The following is an 11,204-nucleotide window of genomic DNA, read 5'->3' as shown; positions in this document are numbered from 1 at the left end:
CTCCAAAAGGAAGTTTTTCTTTGTACTGGTGTAGTTAACGTAAAGTTGTGAAATTTTGTTTTGTCAAATAAAAATCAACATTGTCTCAACGGTTTTACATTAAACCCAATGATGGCAAGAATTTTTTTTTTTCGAAATCATGCAAACTTTGCCCATATTCACGCTGTAAATCTGGAAATATCTTGAAAAATGGGGGGTATAGCTCAGTGGTAGAGCATTTGACTGCAGATCAAGAGGTCTCTGGTTCAACTCCAGATGCCCCCTCTTTCTTGTGTAGAGGCTTTAAGAATGTATAAAGTACTAATGTTTCTCAAAAGCAAGTTGCTTTCTACTGGTCTCAACATTGTAATGGTATCTGGTATTGTCAGATAAACAATTCAGTACAGGTGCTGGTCATAAAATTAGAATATCATGAAAAAGTAGATTGATTTCAGTAATTCCATTTAAAAAGTGAAACTTGTATATTATATTCATACATTACATACAAACTCATATATTTCAGATGTTTATTTTGTTTAATTTTGATGATTACAAATGACAACAAATGAAAATCTCAAATTCATCATATCAGAAAATTAGAATATTACTGAAGACCAATAAAAACAAAGGATTTATAGAAATGTTGGCCAACTGAAAAGTATGAACATGAAAAGTATGAGCATGTACAGCACTCAGTATTTAGTTGGGCCTCCTTTGGCCTGTATTACTGCAGCAATGCGGCGTGGCATGGAGTCGATCAGTCTGTGGCACTGCTCAGGTGTTATGATAGCCCAGGTTGCTCTAATAGTGGCTTTTAGCTCTTCTGAATTGTTGGGTCTGGTGTATTGCATCTTCTTCTTCACAATACCCCATAGATTTTCTATGGGGTTAAGGTCAGGAGAGTTTGCTGGCCAATTAAGAACAGGGATACCATGGTCCTTCAACCAGGTACTGGTAGCTTTGGCACTGTGTGCAGGTGCCAAGTCCTGTTGGAAAATGAAATCTGCATCTCCAAAAAGTTGGTCAGCTGCAGGAAGCATGAAGTGCTCTAAAACTTCCTGGTATGTGGCTGCGTTGACCCTGGACCTCAGAAAACACAATGGACCAACACCAGCAGATGACATGGCACCCCAAACCATCACTGACTGTGGAAACTTTACACTGGACTTCAAGCAACGTGGATGAAGTGCCTCTCTTCTTTTCCTCCAGACTCTGGGACCTTGATTTCCAAAGGAAATGCAAAATTTACTTTCATCAGAGAACATGACTTTGGACCACTCACCAGCAGTCCAGTCCTGTTTCTCTTTAGACGCTTCTGACGCTGTCTGTGGTTCAAGAGTGGCTTGACACAAGGAATGCGACAGCAGAAACCCATGTCTTTCATACGTCTGTGTGTGGTGGTTCTTGAAGCACTCACTCCAGCTGCAGTCCACTCTTTGTGAATCTCCCCCACATTTTTGAAGGGGTTTTGTTTCACAATCCTCTCCAGGGTGCGGTTATCTCTCTTGCTTGTACACTTTTTTCGACCACATCTTTTCCTTCCCTTCACCTCTCTATTAATGTGCTTGGACACTGAGCTCTGTGAACAGCCAGCCTCTTTAGCGATGACCTTTTGTGTCTTGCCCTCCTTGTGCAAGGTGTCGATGGTCGTCTTTTGGACAACTGTCAAGTCAGCAGTCTTCCCCATGATTGTGTAGCCTATAGAACTAGACTGAAAGACCATTTAAAGGCTTTTGCAGGTGGTTTGAGTTAATTAGCTGATTAGAGTGTGGCACCAGGGGCCATCAATTTTGAACCTTTTCACAATATTCTAATTTTCTGATATGATGAATTTGAGATTTTCATTTGTTGTCATTTGTAATCATCAAAATTAAACAAAATAAACATCTGAAATATATGAGTTTGTATGTAATGTATGAATATAATATACAAGTTTCACTTTTTAAATGGAATTACTGAAATCAATCTACTTTTTCATGATATTCTAATTTTATGACCAGCACCTGTATTGTCTTGACAATTTTATGTTAAACTTCTGCGGTAGACAATTTAACTGCAGATAAACAGGTCTCGGGTCAACTCCAGGTGCCCCCTTGCTACTGTCTAGAGCATTTCAGCGTCGATAAAGTACTACAGCTTCTCAAAAGGAAGTTTTTCTTTGTACTGGTGTAGTTAACGCAAAGTCGTGACATCTGGTTTTGTCAAATAAAAATCAACATTGTCTCAACGGTTTTGCATTAAACCCAATGACGGCAAGAATTTTTTTTTTTCGAAATCATGCAAACTTAGGCGGTATTCACGCTGTAAATCTGGAAATATCTTGAAAAATGGGGGGTATAGCTCAGTGGTAGAGCATTTGACTGCAGATCAAGAGGTCTCTGGTTCAACTCCAGATGCCCCCTCTCTCTTGTCTAGAGGCTTTAAGTGTGTATAAAGTACTAATGATTCTTAAAAGGAAGTTGCTTTCTACTGGTCTCATCATTGTAATGGTATCTGGTTTTGTCAGATAAAAAAATAAGTATTGTCTTTTTCGGTTTTATGTTAAAACTCACCGGTAGAGCATTTGACTGCAGATAAACAGGTCTCGGGTCAACTCCAGGTGCCCCCTTTTTGCTGTCTAGAGCATTTCAGCGTCGATAAAGTACTACAGCTTCTCAAAAGGAAGTTTTTGTTTGTACTGGTGTAGTTAACGCAAAGTTGTGAAATTTTGTTTTGTCAAATAAAAATCAACATTGTCTCAACGGTTTTACATTAAACCCAATGATGGCAAGAATTTTTTTTTTTCGAAATCATGCAAACTTTGCCCATATTCACGCTGTAAATCTGGAAATATCTTGAAAAATGGGGGGTATAGCTCAGTGGTAGAGCATTTGACTGCAGATCAAGAGGTCTCTGGTTCAACTCCAGATGCCCCCTCTTTCTTGTCTAGAGGCTTTAAGTGTGTATAAAGTACTTATGCTTCTCAAAAGGAAGTTGCTTTCTACTGGTCTCATCGTTGTTACAGTCTAGAGCAGGGGTGCTCAAGTCCAGTCCTCAAGAGCTACCATACTATAACTTTTAGATGCATCTCTTTTCTAACACACCTGAATCTAAAGGCTCAATCCCCTCATTTAGCTCAGCAGAGGCATGGTAACAAGCCACTCATTTGATTCAGGTGTGTTAAAAATGGTTGCATCAAATAGTTGCAGGATAGTAGCTCTTGAGGACTGGACTTGAGCAACCCTGGTCTAGAGCATTAGAGCGTCGATAAAGTACTACAGCTTCTCAAAAGGAAGTTTTTCTTTGTACTGGTGTAGTTAACGCAAAGTCGTGACATCTGGTTTTGTCAAATAAAAATCAACATTGTCTCAACGGTTTTACATTAAACCCAATGATGGCAAGAATTTTTTTTTTTCGAAATCATGCAAACTTTGCCCATATTCACGCTGTAAATCTGGAAATATCTTGAAAAATGGGGGGTATAGCTCAGTGGTAGAGCATTTGACTGCAGATCAAGAGGTCTCTGGTTCAACTCCAGATGCCCCCTCTTTCTTGTGTAGAGGCTTTAAGAATGTATAAAGTACTAATGTTTCTCAAAAGCAAGTTGCTTTCTACTGGTCTCAACATTGTAATGGTATCTGGTATTGTCAGATAAACAATTCAGTATTGTCTTGACAATTTTATGTTAAACCTCTGCGGTAGACAATTTAACTGCAGATAAACAGGTCTCGGGTCAACTCCAGGTGCCCCCTTGCTACTGTCTAGAGCATTTCAGCGTCGATAAAGTACTACAGCTTCTCAAAAGGAAGTTTTTCTTTGTACTGGTGTAGTTAACGCAAAGTAGTGACATCTTGTTTTGTCAAATAAAAATCAACATTGTCTCAACGGTTTTACATTAAACCCAATGACGGCAAGAATTTTTTTTTTTTCGAAATCATGCAAACTTAGCCCATATTCACGCTGTAAATCTGGAAATATCTTGAAAAATGGGGGGTATAGCTCAGTGGTAGAGCATTTGACTGCAGATCAAGAGGTCTCTGGTTCAACTCCAGATGCCCCCTCTTTCTTGTGTAGAGGCTTTAAGAATGTATAAAGTACTAATGTTTCTCAAAAGCAATTTGCTTTCTACTGGTCTCAACATTGTAATGGTATCTGGTATTGTCAGATAAAAAATTCAGTATTGTCTTGACAATTTTATGTTAAACCTGTGCGGTAGACAATTTAACTGCAGATAAACAGGTCTCGGGTCAACTCCAGGTGCCCCCTTTTTGCTGTCTAGAGCATTAGAGCATCAATAAAGCCCTACAGCTTCTCAAAAGGAAGTTTTTCTTTGTACTGGTGTAGTTAACGCAAAGTCGTGACATCTGGTTTTGTCAAATAAAAATCAACATTGTCTCAACGGTTTTACATTAAACCCAATGACGGCAAGAAATTTTTTTTTCGAAATCATGCAAACTTAGCCCATATTCACTCTGTAAATCTGGAAATATAGTGAAAAATAGGGGGGTTTAGCTCAGTGGTAGAGCATTTGACTGCAGATCAAGAGGTCTCTGGTTCAACTCCAGATGCCCCCTCTTTTTGTCTAGAGGCTTTAAGAATGTATAAAGTACTAATGATTCTCAAAAGCAAGTTGCTTTCTACTGGTCTCATCACTGTAATGGTATCTGGTTTTCTCAGATAAAAAAATCAGCATTGTCTTTTTCGGTTTTATGTTAAAACTCACCGGTAGAGCATTCGACTGCACATAAAGAGGACTCGGGTCAACTCCAGCGTGTATAAAGTACTACAGCTTCTCAAAAGCAAGTTTGCTTTGTTCTGCTCTGATTAACCCAAAGTAATGAAATCACGTTTTTGTCAGACAAAAATTCAGTATTGTCTTGACGGTTTTATGTTAAACCTCTGCGGTAGACAATTTAACTGCAGATAAACAGGTCTCGGGTGAAATCTAGGTGCTCCCTTGTTGCTGTCTAGGGCATTTCAGCGTTGATAAAGCACTACAGCTTCTCAAAAGGAAGTTTTTCTTTGTACTGGTGTAGTTAACGCAAAGTCGTGACATGTGGTTTTGTCAAATAAAAACCAACATTGTCTCAACGGTTTTACATTAAACCCAATGACGGCAAGAATTTCCTTCGAAATCATGCAACTTTAGGCGGTATTCACTCTGTAAATCTGGAAATATGTTGCAGAGTGGGGGGTATAGCTCAGTGGTAGAGCATTTGACTGCAGATCAAGAGGTCTCTGGTTCAACTCCAGATGCCCCCTCTTTCTTGTCTAGAGGCTTTAAATGTGTATATAGTACTAATGCTTCTCAAAATCAAGTTGCTTTCTACTGGTCTCATCATTGTAATGGTATCTGGTTTTGGCAGATAAAAAAATCAGTATTGTCTTTTTCGGTTTTATGTTAAAACTCATCGGTAGAGCATTTGACTGCAGATAAACAGGTCTCGGGTCAACTCCAGGTGCCCCCTTGTTGCTGTCTAGAGCATTTCAGCGTCGATAAAGTACTACAGCTTCTCAAAAGGAAGTTTTTCTTTGTACTGGTGTAGTTAACGCAAAGTTGTGACATCTGGTTTTGTCAAATAAAAATCAACATTGTCTCAACGGTTTAACATTAAACGCAATGACGGCAAGAATTTTTTTTTTCGAAATCATGCAAACTTAGGCGGTAGTCATGCTTTAAATCTGGAAATTTCATGAAAAATGGGGGGTATAGCTCAGTGGTAGAGCATTTGACTGCAGATCAAGAGGTCTCTGGTTCAACTCCAGATGCCCCCTCTTTCTTGTCTAGAGGCTTTAAAGCTACAGTGTGTAATAATTACAGGCATATAAATTCAGAAATTTAATATATTATACATAACTATGTTATTTATCATCACCTATGAGCTCAGCCTTTTAACCATAACATTTGCGTTGCCTTAGAATTCGTTATTTATAATTACATAGGAGCGGGTCTCGCAGCCATGGAGGCTGACATCTTTGCGCTACGGCAGCGCAGAGGCAACAAACTAGCGATTGCGAGATCTCCCATGACGCTCGAAAATAACTACGGCAAGTTGAGAGAGATGAACTGAGACGGTACTGAACAGTAGATGGCAGTATTATGCCTGAGAAGCGTTTAGTCTGCCTGAAACCAAAGAAGAAGAAGAAGCAGGTATACTGCGCCTCGGTAACAAGAAAGGTAAACAAGGCGGCAGGCGTGAGTGACTTTGCAAACTGTTTGGCACTGTGTGGCCAAACATCAGACGAATGGAGGATCATGCCTACTCTGTATCACAACGAAAAACGGCGGACACCGAACCCCCGTCATCTAAGAAGCGGAAACACGACGAGAATAAACGCAAGAGTGACAAGAAACGACAAAAAACACGGATCAACATTGGCACGGCATTTACACGATGGAAGTCACTGATGGAGGAAAAAGGTTTTCAAAGTGACGCTCAAGTTGCCAGTTTTCTCTTGGACAGGTAATTAATCCTACACACACAATTGTCTAATATCACTGCAGTTTTTGGAGTACAGGATGCTCAGACCTGTCTAAAACAATAACATGCTGCGTGATGATGCTGTTACTCTCCAGTATACTTATTCAGCAACGTCCCTGACGTTTCACAGGTAATGATTCAGTAATTTTCTGTAAAATAATTTTCTGGATATATACCTCGGTTACTTCTCTCCGGCTCCTTTGGAGATCTTCAAGCCTTTCCTCCTCTGCTCTCACCCCGCTGGCTCCCCTCTCTCGCATGGCCCCAGCTGCACGCCCACCCCGGCCTCTCTGCCCTCTTCCTCGCTCTCTTCCTCTCCCTCTTCCTCGCCTTGTAACCCCCGTGCCACAAACAAGACTTGGACTCTGTAAACGGGGAATATATATTCTTCCAGCGAACACAATCTCGCTGTTAAACTAATGACTACAATTACTTCGTCTGTTTATATCACCATGCAAAGCAGCTCACCAAAACGTCACAACGACGTAGAAAAAATAACGGGTATATTTATTATCTTAAGTCTACATGAAATCTATACCCTACACAGACTAATGAAATACTATCTGTAAAATTATCTATGTAAACAAACCTCATCACTTGAGAAGGTAGGTGATGCGGACGTCGTGGAAGACATTTTGTCCCGTAACGCTCGCCGTACTGTTGGGGGGGAGAAGCGGTGGGGGGGAGACGTTCATGTTGCTGCAGTCTGCAGTCTGACCGCTAGATGTCGCTGAAAATTACACACTGTAGCTTTAAGTGTGTATAAAGTACTAATGATTCTCAAAAGGAAGTTGCTTTCTACTGGTCTCATCATTGTAATGGTATCTGGTATTGTCAGATAAAAAAATCTGCATTGGCTTGATGCTTTTATGTTAAACCTCACCGGTAGACAATTTAACTGCAGATAAACAGGTCTCGGGTCAAATCCAGGTGCTCCCTTGTTGCTGTCTAGGGCATTTCAGCGTCGATAAAGTACTACAGCTTCTCAAAAGGAAGTTTTTCTTTGTACTGGTGTAGTTAACGCAAAGTCGTGACATCTGGTTTTGTCAAATAAAAATCAACATTGTCTCAACGGTTTTACATTATCCCAATGACGGCAAGAATTTTGTTTTTCAAAATCATGCAAACTTAGCTCATATTGATGGTGTAAATCTGGAAATATCTTGAAAAATGGGGGGTATAGCTCAGTGGTAGAGCATTTGACTGCAGATCAAGAGGTCTCTGGTTCAACTCCAGATGCCCCCTCTTTCTTGTCTAGAGGCTTTAAGTGTGTATAAAGTACTTATGCTTCTCAAAAGGAAGTTGCTTTCTACTGGTCTCATCGTTGTTACAGTCTAGAGCAGGGGTGCTCAAGAGCTACCATACTATAACTTTTAGATGCATCTCTTTTCTAACACACCTGAAACTAAAGGCTCAATCCCCTCATTTAGCTCAGCAGAGGCATGGTAACAAGCCACTCATTTGATTCAGGTGTGTTAAAAATGGTTGCATCAAATAGTTGCAGGATAGTAGCTCTTGAGGACTGGACTTGAGCAACCCTGGTCTAGAGCATTAGAGCGTCGATAAAGTACTACAGCTTCTCAAAAGGAAGTTTTTCTTTGTACTGGTGTAGTTAACGTAAAGTCGTGACATTTGGTTTTGTCAAATAAAAACCAACATTGTCTCAACGGTTTTATATTAAACCCAATGACGGCAAGAATTTTCTTCGAAATCATGCAACTTTAGGCGGTATTCACTCTGTAAATCTGGAAATATGTTGCAGAGTGGGGGGTATAGCTCAGTGGTAGAGCATTTGACTGCAGATCAAGAGGTCTCTGGTTCAACTCCAGATGCCCCCTCTTTTTTGTCTACAGGCTTTAAGTGTGTATAAAGTACTAATGCTTCCCAAAGGAAGTTGCTTTCTACTGGTCTCAACATTGTAATGGTATCTGGTATTGTCAGATAAAAAATTCAGTATTGTCTTGACAATTTTATGTTAAACCTCTGCAGTAGACAATTTAACTGCAGATAAACAGGTCTCGGGTCAAAACGAGGTGCCCCCTTGTTGCTGTCTAGGGCATTTCAGCGTCGATAAAGTACTACAGCTTCTCAAAAGGAAGTTTTTCTTTGTACTGGTGTAGTTAACACAAAGTCGTGACATCTGGTTTTGTCAAATAAAAATCAACATTGTCTCAACGGTTTTACATTAAACCCAATGACGGCAAGAATTTTTTTTTCGAAATCATGCAAACTTAGGCGGTATTCATGCTGTAAATCTGGAAATATCATGAAAAATGGGGGTTATAGCTCAGTGGTAGAGCATTTGACTGCAGATCAAGAGGTCTTTGGTTCAACTCCAGATGCCCCCTCTTTCTTGTGTAGAGGCTTTAAGAATGTATAAAGTACTAATGTTTCTCAAAAGCAAGTTGCTTTCTACTGGTCTCATCATTATAATAGTATCTGATGAAAAGTCAGATAAAAAATCAGTATTGTCTTTTTCGGTTTTATGTTAAAACTCCCCGGTAGAGAATTTAACTGCAGATAAACAGGTCTCGGGTAAACTGCAGGTGCCCCCTTGTTGCTGTCTAGAGCATTTCAGCGTCGATAAAGTACTACAGCTTCTCAAAAGGAAGTTTTTCTTTTTACTGGTGTAGTTAACGCAAAGTTGTGACATCTGGTTTTGTCAAATAAAAATCAACATTGTCTCAACAGTTTTACATTAAACCCAATGACGGCAAGAATTTTTTTTTTTTTTTCGAAATCATGCAAACTTAGCCCATATTCACGCTGTAAATATCATGAAAAATGGGGGGTATAGCTCAGTGGTAGAGCATTTGACTGCAGATCAAGATGTCTCTGGTTCAACTCCAGATACCCCCTCTTTCTTGTGTAGAGGCTTTAAGAATGTATAAAGTACTAATTTTCTCAAAAGCAAGTTGCTTTCTACTGGTCTCAACATTGTAATGGTATCTGGTATTGTCAGATAAAAAATTCAGTATTGTCTTGACAATTTTATGTTAAACCTCTGCGGTAGACAATTTAACTGCAGATAAACAGGTCTCGGGTCAACTCCAGGTGCCCCCTTTTTGCTGTCTAGAGCATTTCAGCGTCGATAAAGTACTACAGCTTCTCAAAAGGAAGTTTTTCTTTGTACTGGTTTTGTCAAATAAAAATCAACATTGTCTCAACGGTTTAACATTAAACACAATGACGGCAAGAATTTTTTTTTGTTTTTCGAAATCATGCAAACTTAGCCCATATTCACGCTGTAAATCTGGAAATATTTGAAAAATGGGGGGTATAGCTCAGTGGTAGAGCATTTGACTGCAAATCAAGAGGTCTCTGGTTCAACTCCAGATGCCCCCTCTTTCTTGTGTAGAGGCTTTAAGAATGTATAAAGTACTAATTTTCTCAAAAGCAAGTTGCTTTCTACTGGTCTCATCATTGTAATGGTATCTGCCTTTGTCAGATAAAAAAATCAGTCTTGTCTTTTTCGGTTTTATGTCAAAACTCACCGGTAGAGCATTTGACTGCAGATAAAGAGGTCTCGGGTCAACTCCAGCGTGTATAAAGTACTACAGCTTCTCAAGAGCAAGTTTGCTTTGTTCTGCTCTGATTAACGCAAAGCAATGAAATCCCGTTTTATTAGATAATAATTCAGTATTTTCTTGACGGTTTTATGTTAAACCTCTGCAGTAGACTATTTAACTGCAGATAAACAGGTCTCGGGTCAAAACCAGGTGCCCCCTTGTTGCTGTCTAGGGCATTTCAGCGTCGATAAAGTACTACAGCTTCTCAAAAGGAAGTTTTTCTTTGTACTGGTGTAGTTAACGCAAAGTCGGGACATCTGGTTTTGTCAAATAAAAATCAACATTGTCTCAACGGTTTTACATTAAACCCAATGACGGCAAGAATTTTTTTTTTCAAAATCATGCAAACTTAGCCCATATTCACTCTGTAAATCTGGAAATATAGTGAAGAATAGGGGGGTATAGCTCAGTGGTAGAGCATTTGACTGCAGATCAAGAGGTCTCTGGTTCAACTCCAGATGCCCCCTCTTTCTTGTCTAGAGGCTTTAAGAATGTATAAAGTAATAATGTTTCTCAAAATAAAGTTGCTTTCTACTGGTCACATCATTGTAATAGTATCTGATGGTGTCAGATAAAAAAATCAGTATTGTCTATTTCGGTTTTATGTCAAAGCTCACCGGTAGAGCATTTGACTGCAGATAAACAGGTCTCGGGTCAACTCCAGGTGCCCCCTTGTTGCTGTCTAGAGCATTTCAGCGTCGATAAAGTACTACAGCTTCTCAAAAGGAAGTTTTTCTTTTTACTGGCGTAGTTAACGCAAAGTTGTGACATCTTGTTTTGTCAAATAAAAATCAACATTGTCTCAACGGTTTTACATTAAACCCAATGACGGCAAGAAATTTTTTTTTTTCGAAATCATGCAAACTTAGCCCATATTCACGCTGTAAATCTGGAAATATCTTGATAAATGGGGGGTATAGCTCAGTGGTAGAGCATTTGACTGCAGATCAAGAGGTCTCTGGTTCAACTCCAGATGCCCCCTCTCTCTTGTCTAGAGGCTTTAAGTGTGTATAAAGTACTAATAATTCTCAAAAGGAAGTTGCTTTCTACTGGTCTCATCATTGTAATGGTATCTGGTTTTGTCAGATAAAAAAATAAGTATTGTCTTGTTTTATGTTAAAACTCACCGGTAGAGCATTTGACTGCAGATAAACAGGTCTCGGGTCAACTCCAGGTGCCCCCTTTTTGCTGTCTA

The 11,204-nt window shown here is 39.5% G+C and overlaps 12 non-coding genes across 12 annotated transcripts; all 12 read left to right on the top strand.

The window, feature by feature from the left end:
• Positions 1-192: 192 nt before the first annotated feature.
• Positions 193-264, top strand: trnac-gca. Its single transcript has one exon. It is a non-coding gene; the product is annotated as a tRNA-Cys (tRNA).
• A 2,045-nt stretch (positions 265-2,309) lies between these two features.
• On the top strand, positions 2,310-2,381 carry trnac-gca. Its single transcript has one exon. It is a non-coding gene; the product is annotated as a tRNA-Cys (tRNA).
• A 442-nt stretch (positions 2,382-2,823) lies between these two features.
• Positions 2,824-2,895, top strand: trnac-gca. The gene has a single exon. It is a non-coding gene; the product is annotated as a tRNA-Cys (tRNA).
• A 538-nt stretch (positions 2,896-3,433) lies between these two features.
• On the top strand, positions 3,434-3,505 carry trnac-gca. The gene has a single exon. It is a non-coding gene; the product is annotated as a tRNA-Cys (tRNA).
• A 442-nt stretch (positions 3,506-3,947) lies between these two features.
• On the top strand, positions 3,948-4,019 carry trnac-gca. Its single transcript has one exon. It is a non-coding gene; the product is annotated as a tRNA-Cys (tRNA).
• A 1,129-nt stretch (positions 4,020-5,148) lies between these two features.
• trnac-gca lies at positions 5,149-5,220 on the top strand. The gene has a single exon. It is a non-coding gene; the product is annotated as a tRNA-Cys (tRNA).
• Positions 5,221-5,661: 441 nt separating this feature from the next.
• On the top strand, positions 5,662-5,733 carry trnac-gca. The gene has a single exon. It is a non-coding gene; the product is annotated as a tRNA-Cys (tRNA).
• A 1,880-nt stretch (positions 5,734-7,613) lies between these two features.
• On the top strand, positions 7,614-7,685 carry trnac-gca. The gene has a single exon. It is a non-coding gene; the product is annotated as a tRNA-Cys (tRNA).
• Positions 7,686-8,206: 521 nt separating this feature from the next.
• trnac-gca lies at positions 8,207-8,278 on the top strand. Its single transcript has one exon. It is a non-coding gene; the product is annotated as a tRNA-Cys (tRNA).
• Positions 8,279-9,713: 1,435 nt separating this feature from the next.
• On the top strand, positions 9,714-9,785 carry trnac-gca. The gene has a single exon. It is a non-coding gene; the product is annotated as a tRNA-Cys (tRNA).
• Positions 9,786-10,404: 619 nt separating this feature from the next.
• trnac-gca lies at positions 10,405-10,476 on the top strand. The gene has a single exon. It is a non-coding gene; the product is annotated as a tRNA-Cys (tRNA).
• Positions 10,477-10,919: 443 nt separating this feature from the next.
• trnac-gca lies at positions 10,920-10,991 on the top strand. Its single transcript has one exon. It is a non-coding gene; the product is annotated as a tRNA-Cys (tRNA).
• The last annotated feature ends 213 nt before the right edge of the window (positions 10,992-11,204 follow it).

This window comes from Cyprinodon tularosa, unplaced genomic scaffold (genome assembly GCF_016077235.1).
Source record: "Cyprinodon tularosa strain WSP-4 unplaced genomic scaffold, ASM1607723v1 ctg696, whole genome shotgun sequence".
Taxonomy (NCBI): domain Eukaryota; kingdom Metazoa; phylum Chordata; class Actinopteri; order Cyprinodontiformes; family Cyprinodontidae; genus Cyprinodon; species Cyprinodon tularosa.
The sequence above is the reverse complement of the archived record's forward strand: the minus strand, read 5'-3'. Positions and strand labels throughout refer to the sequence as shown.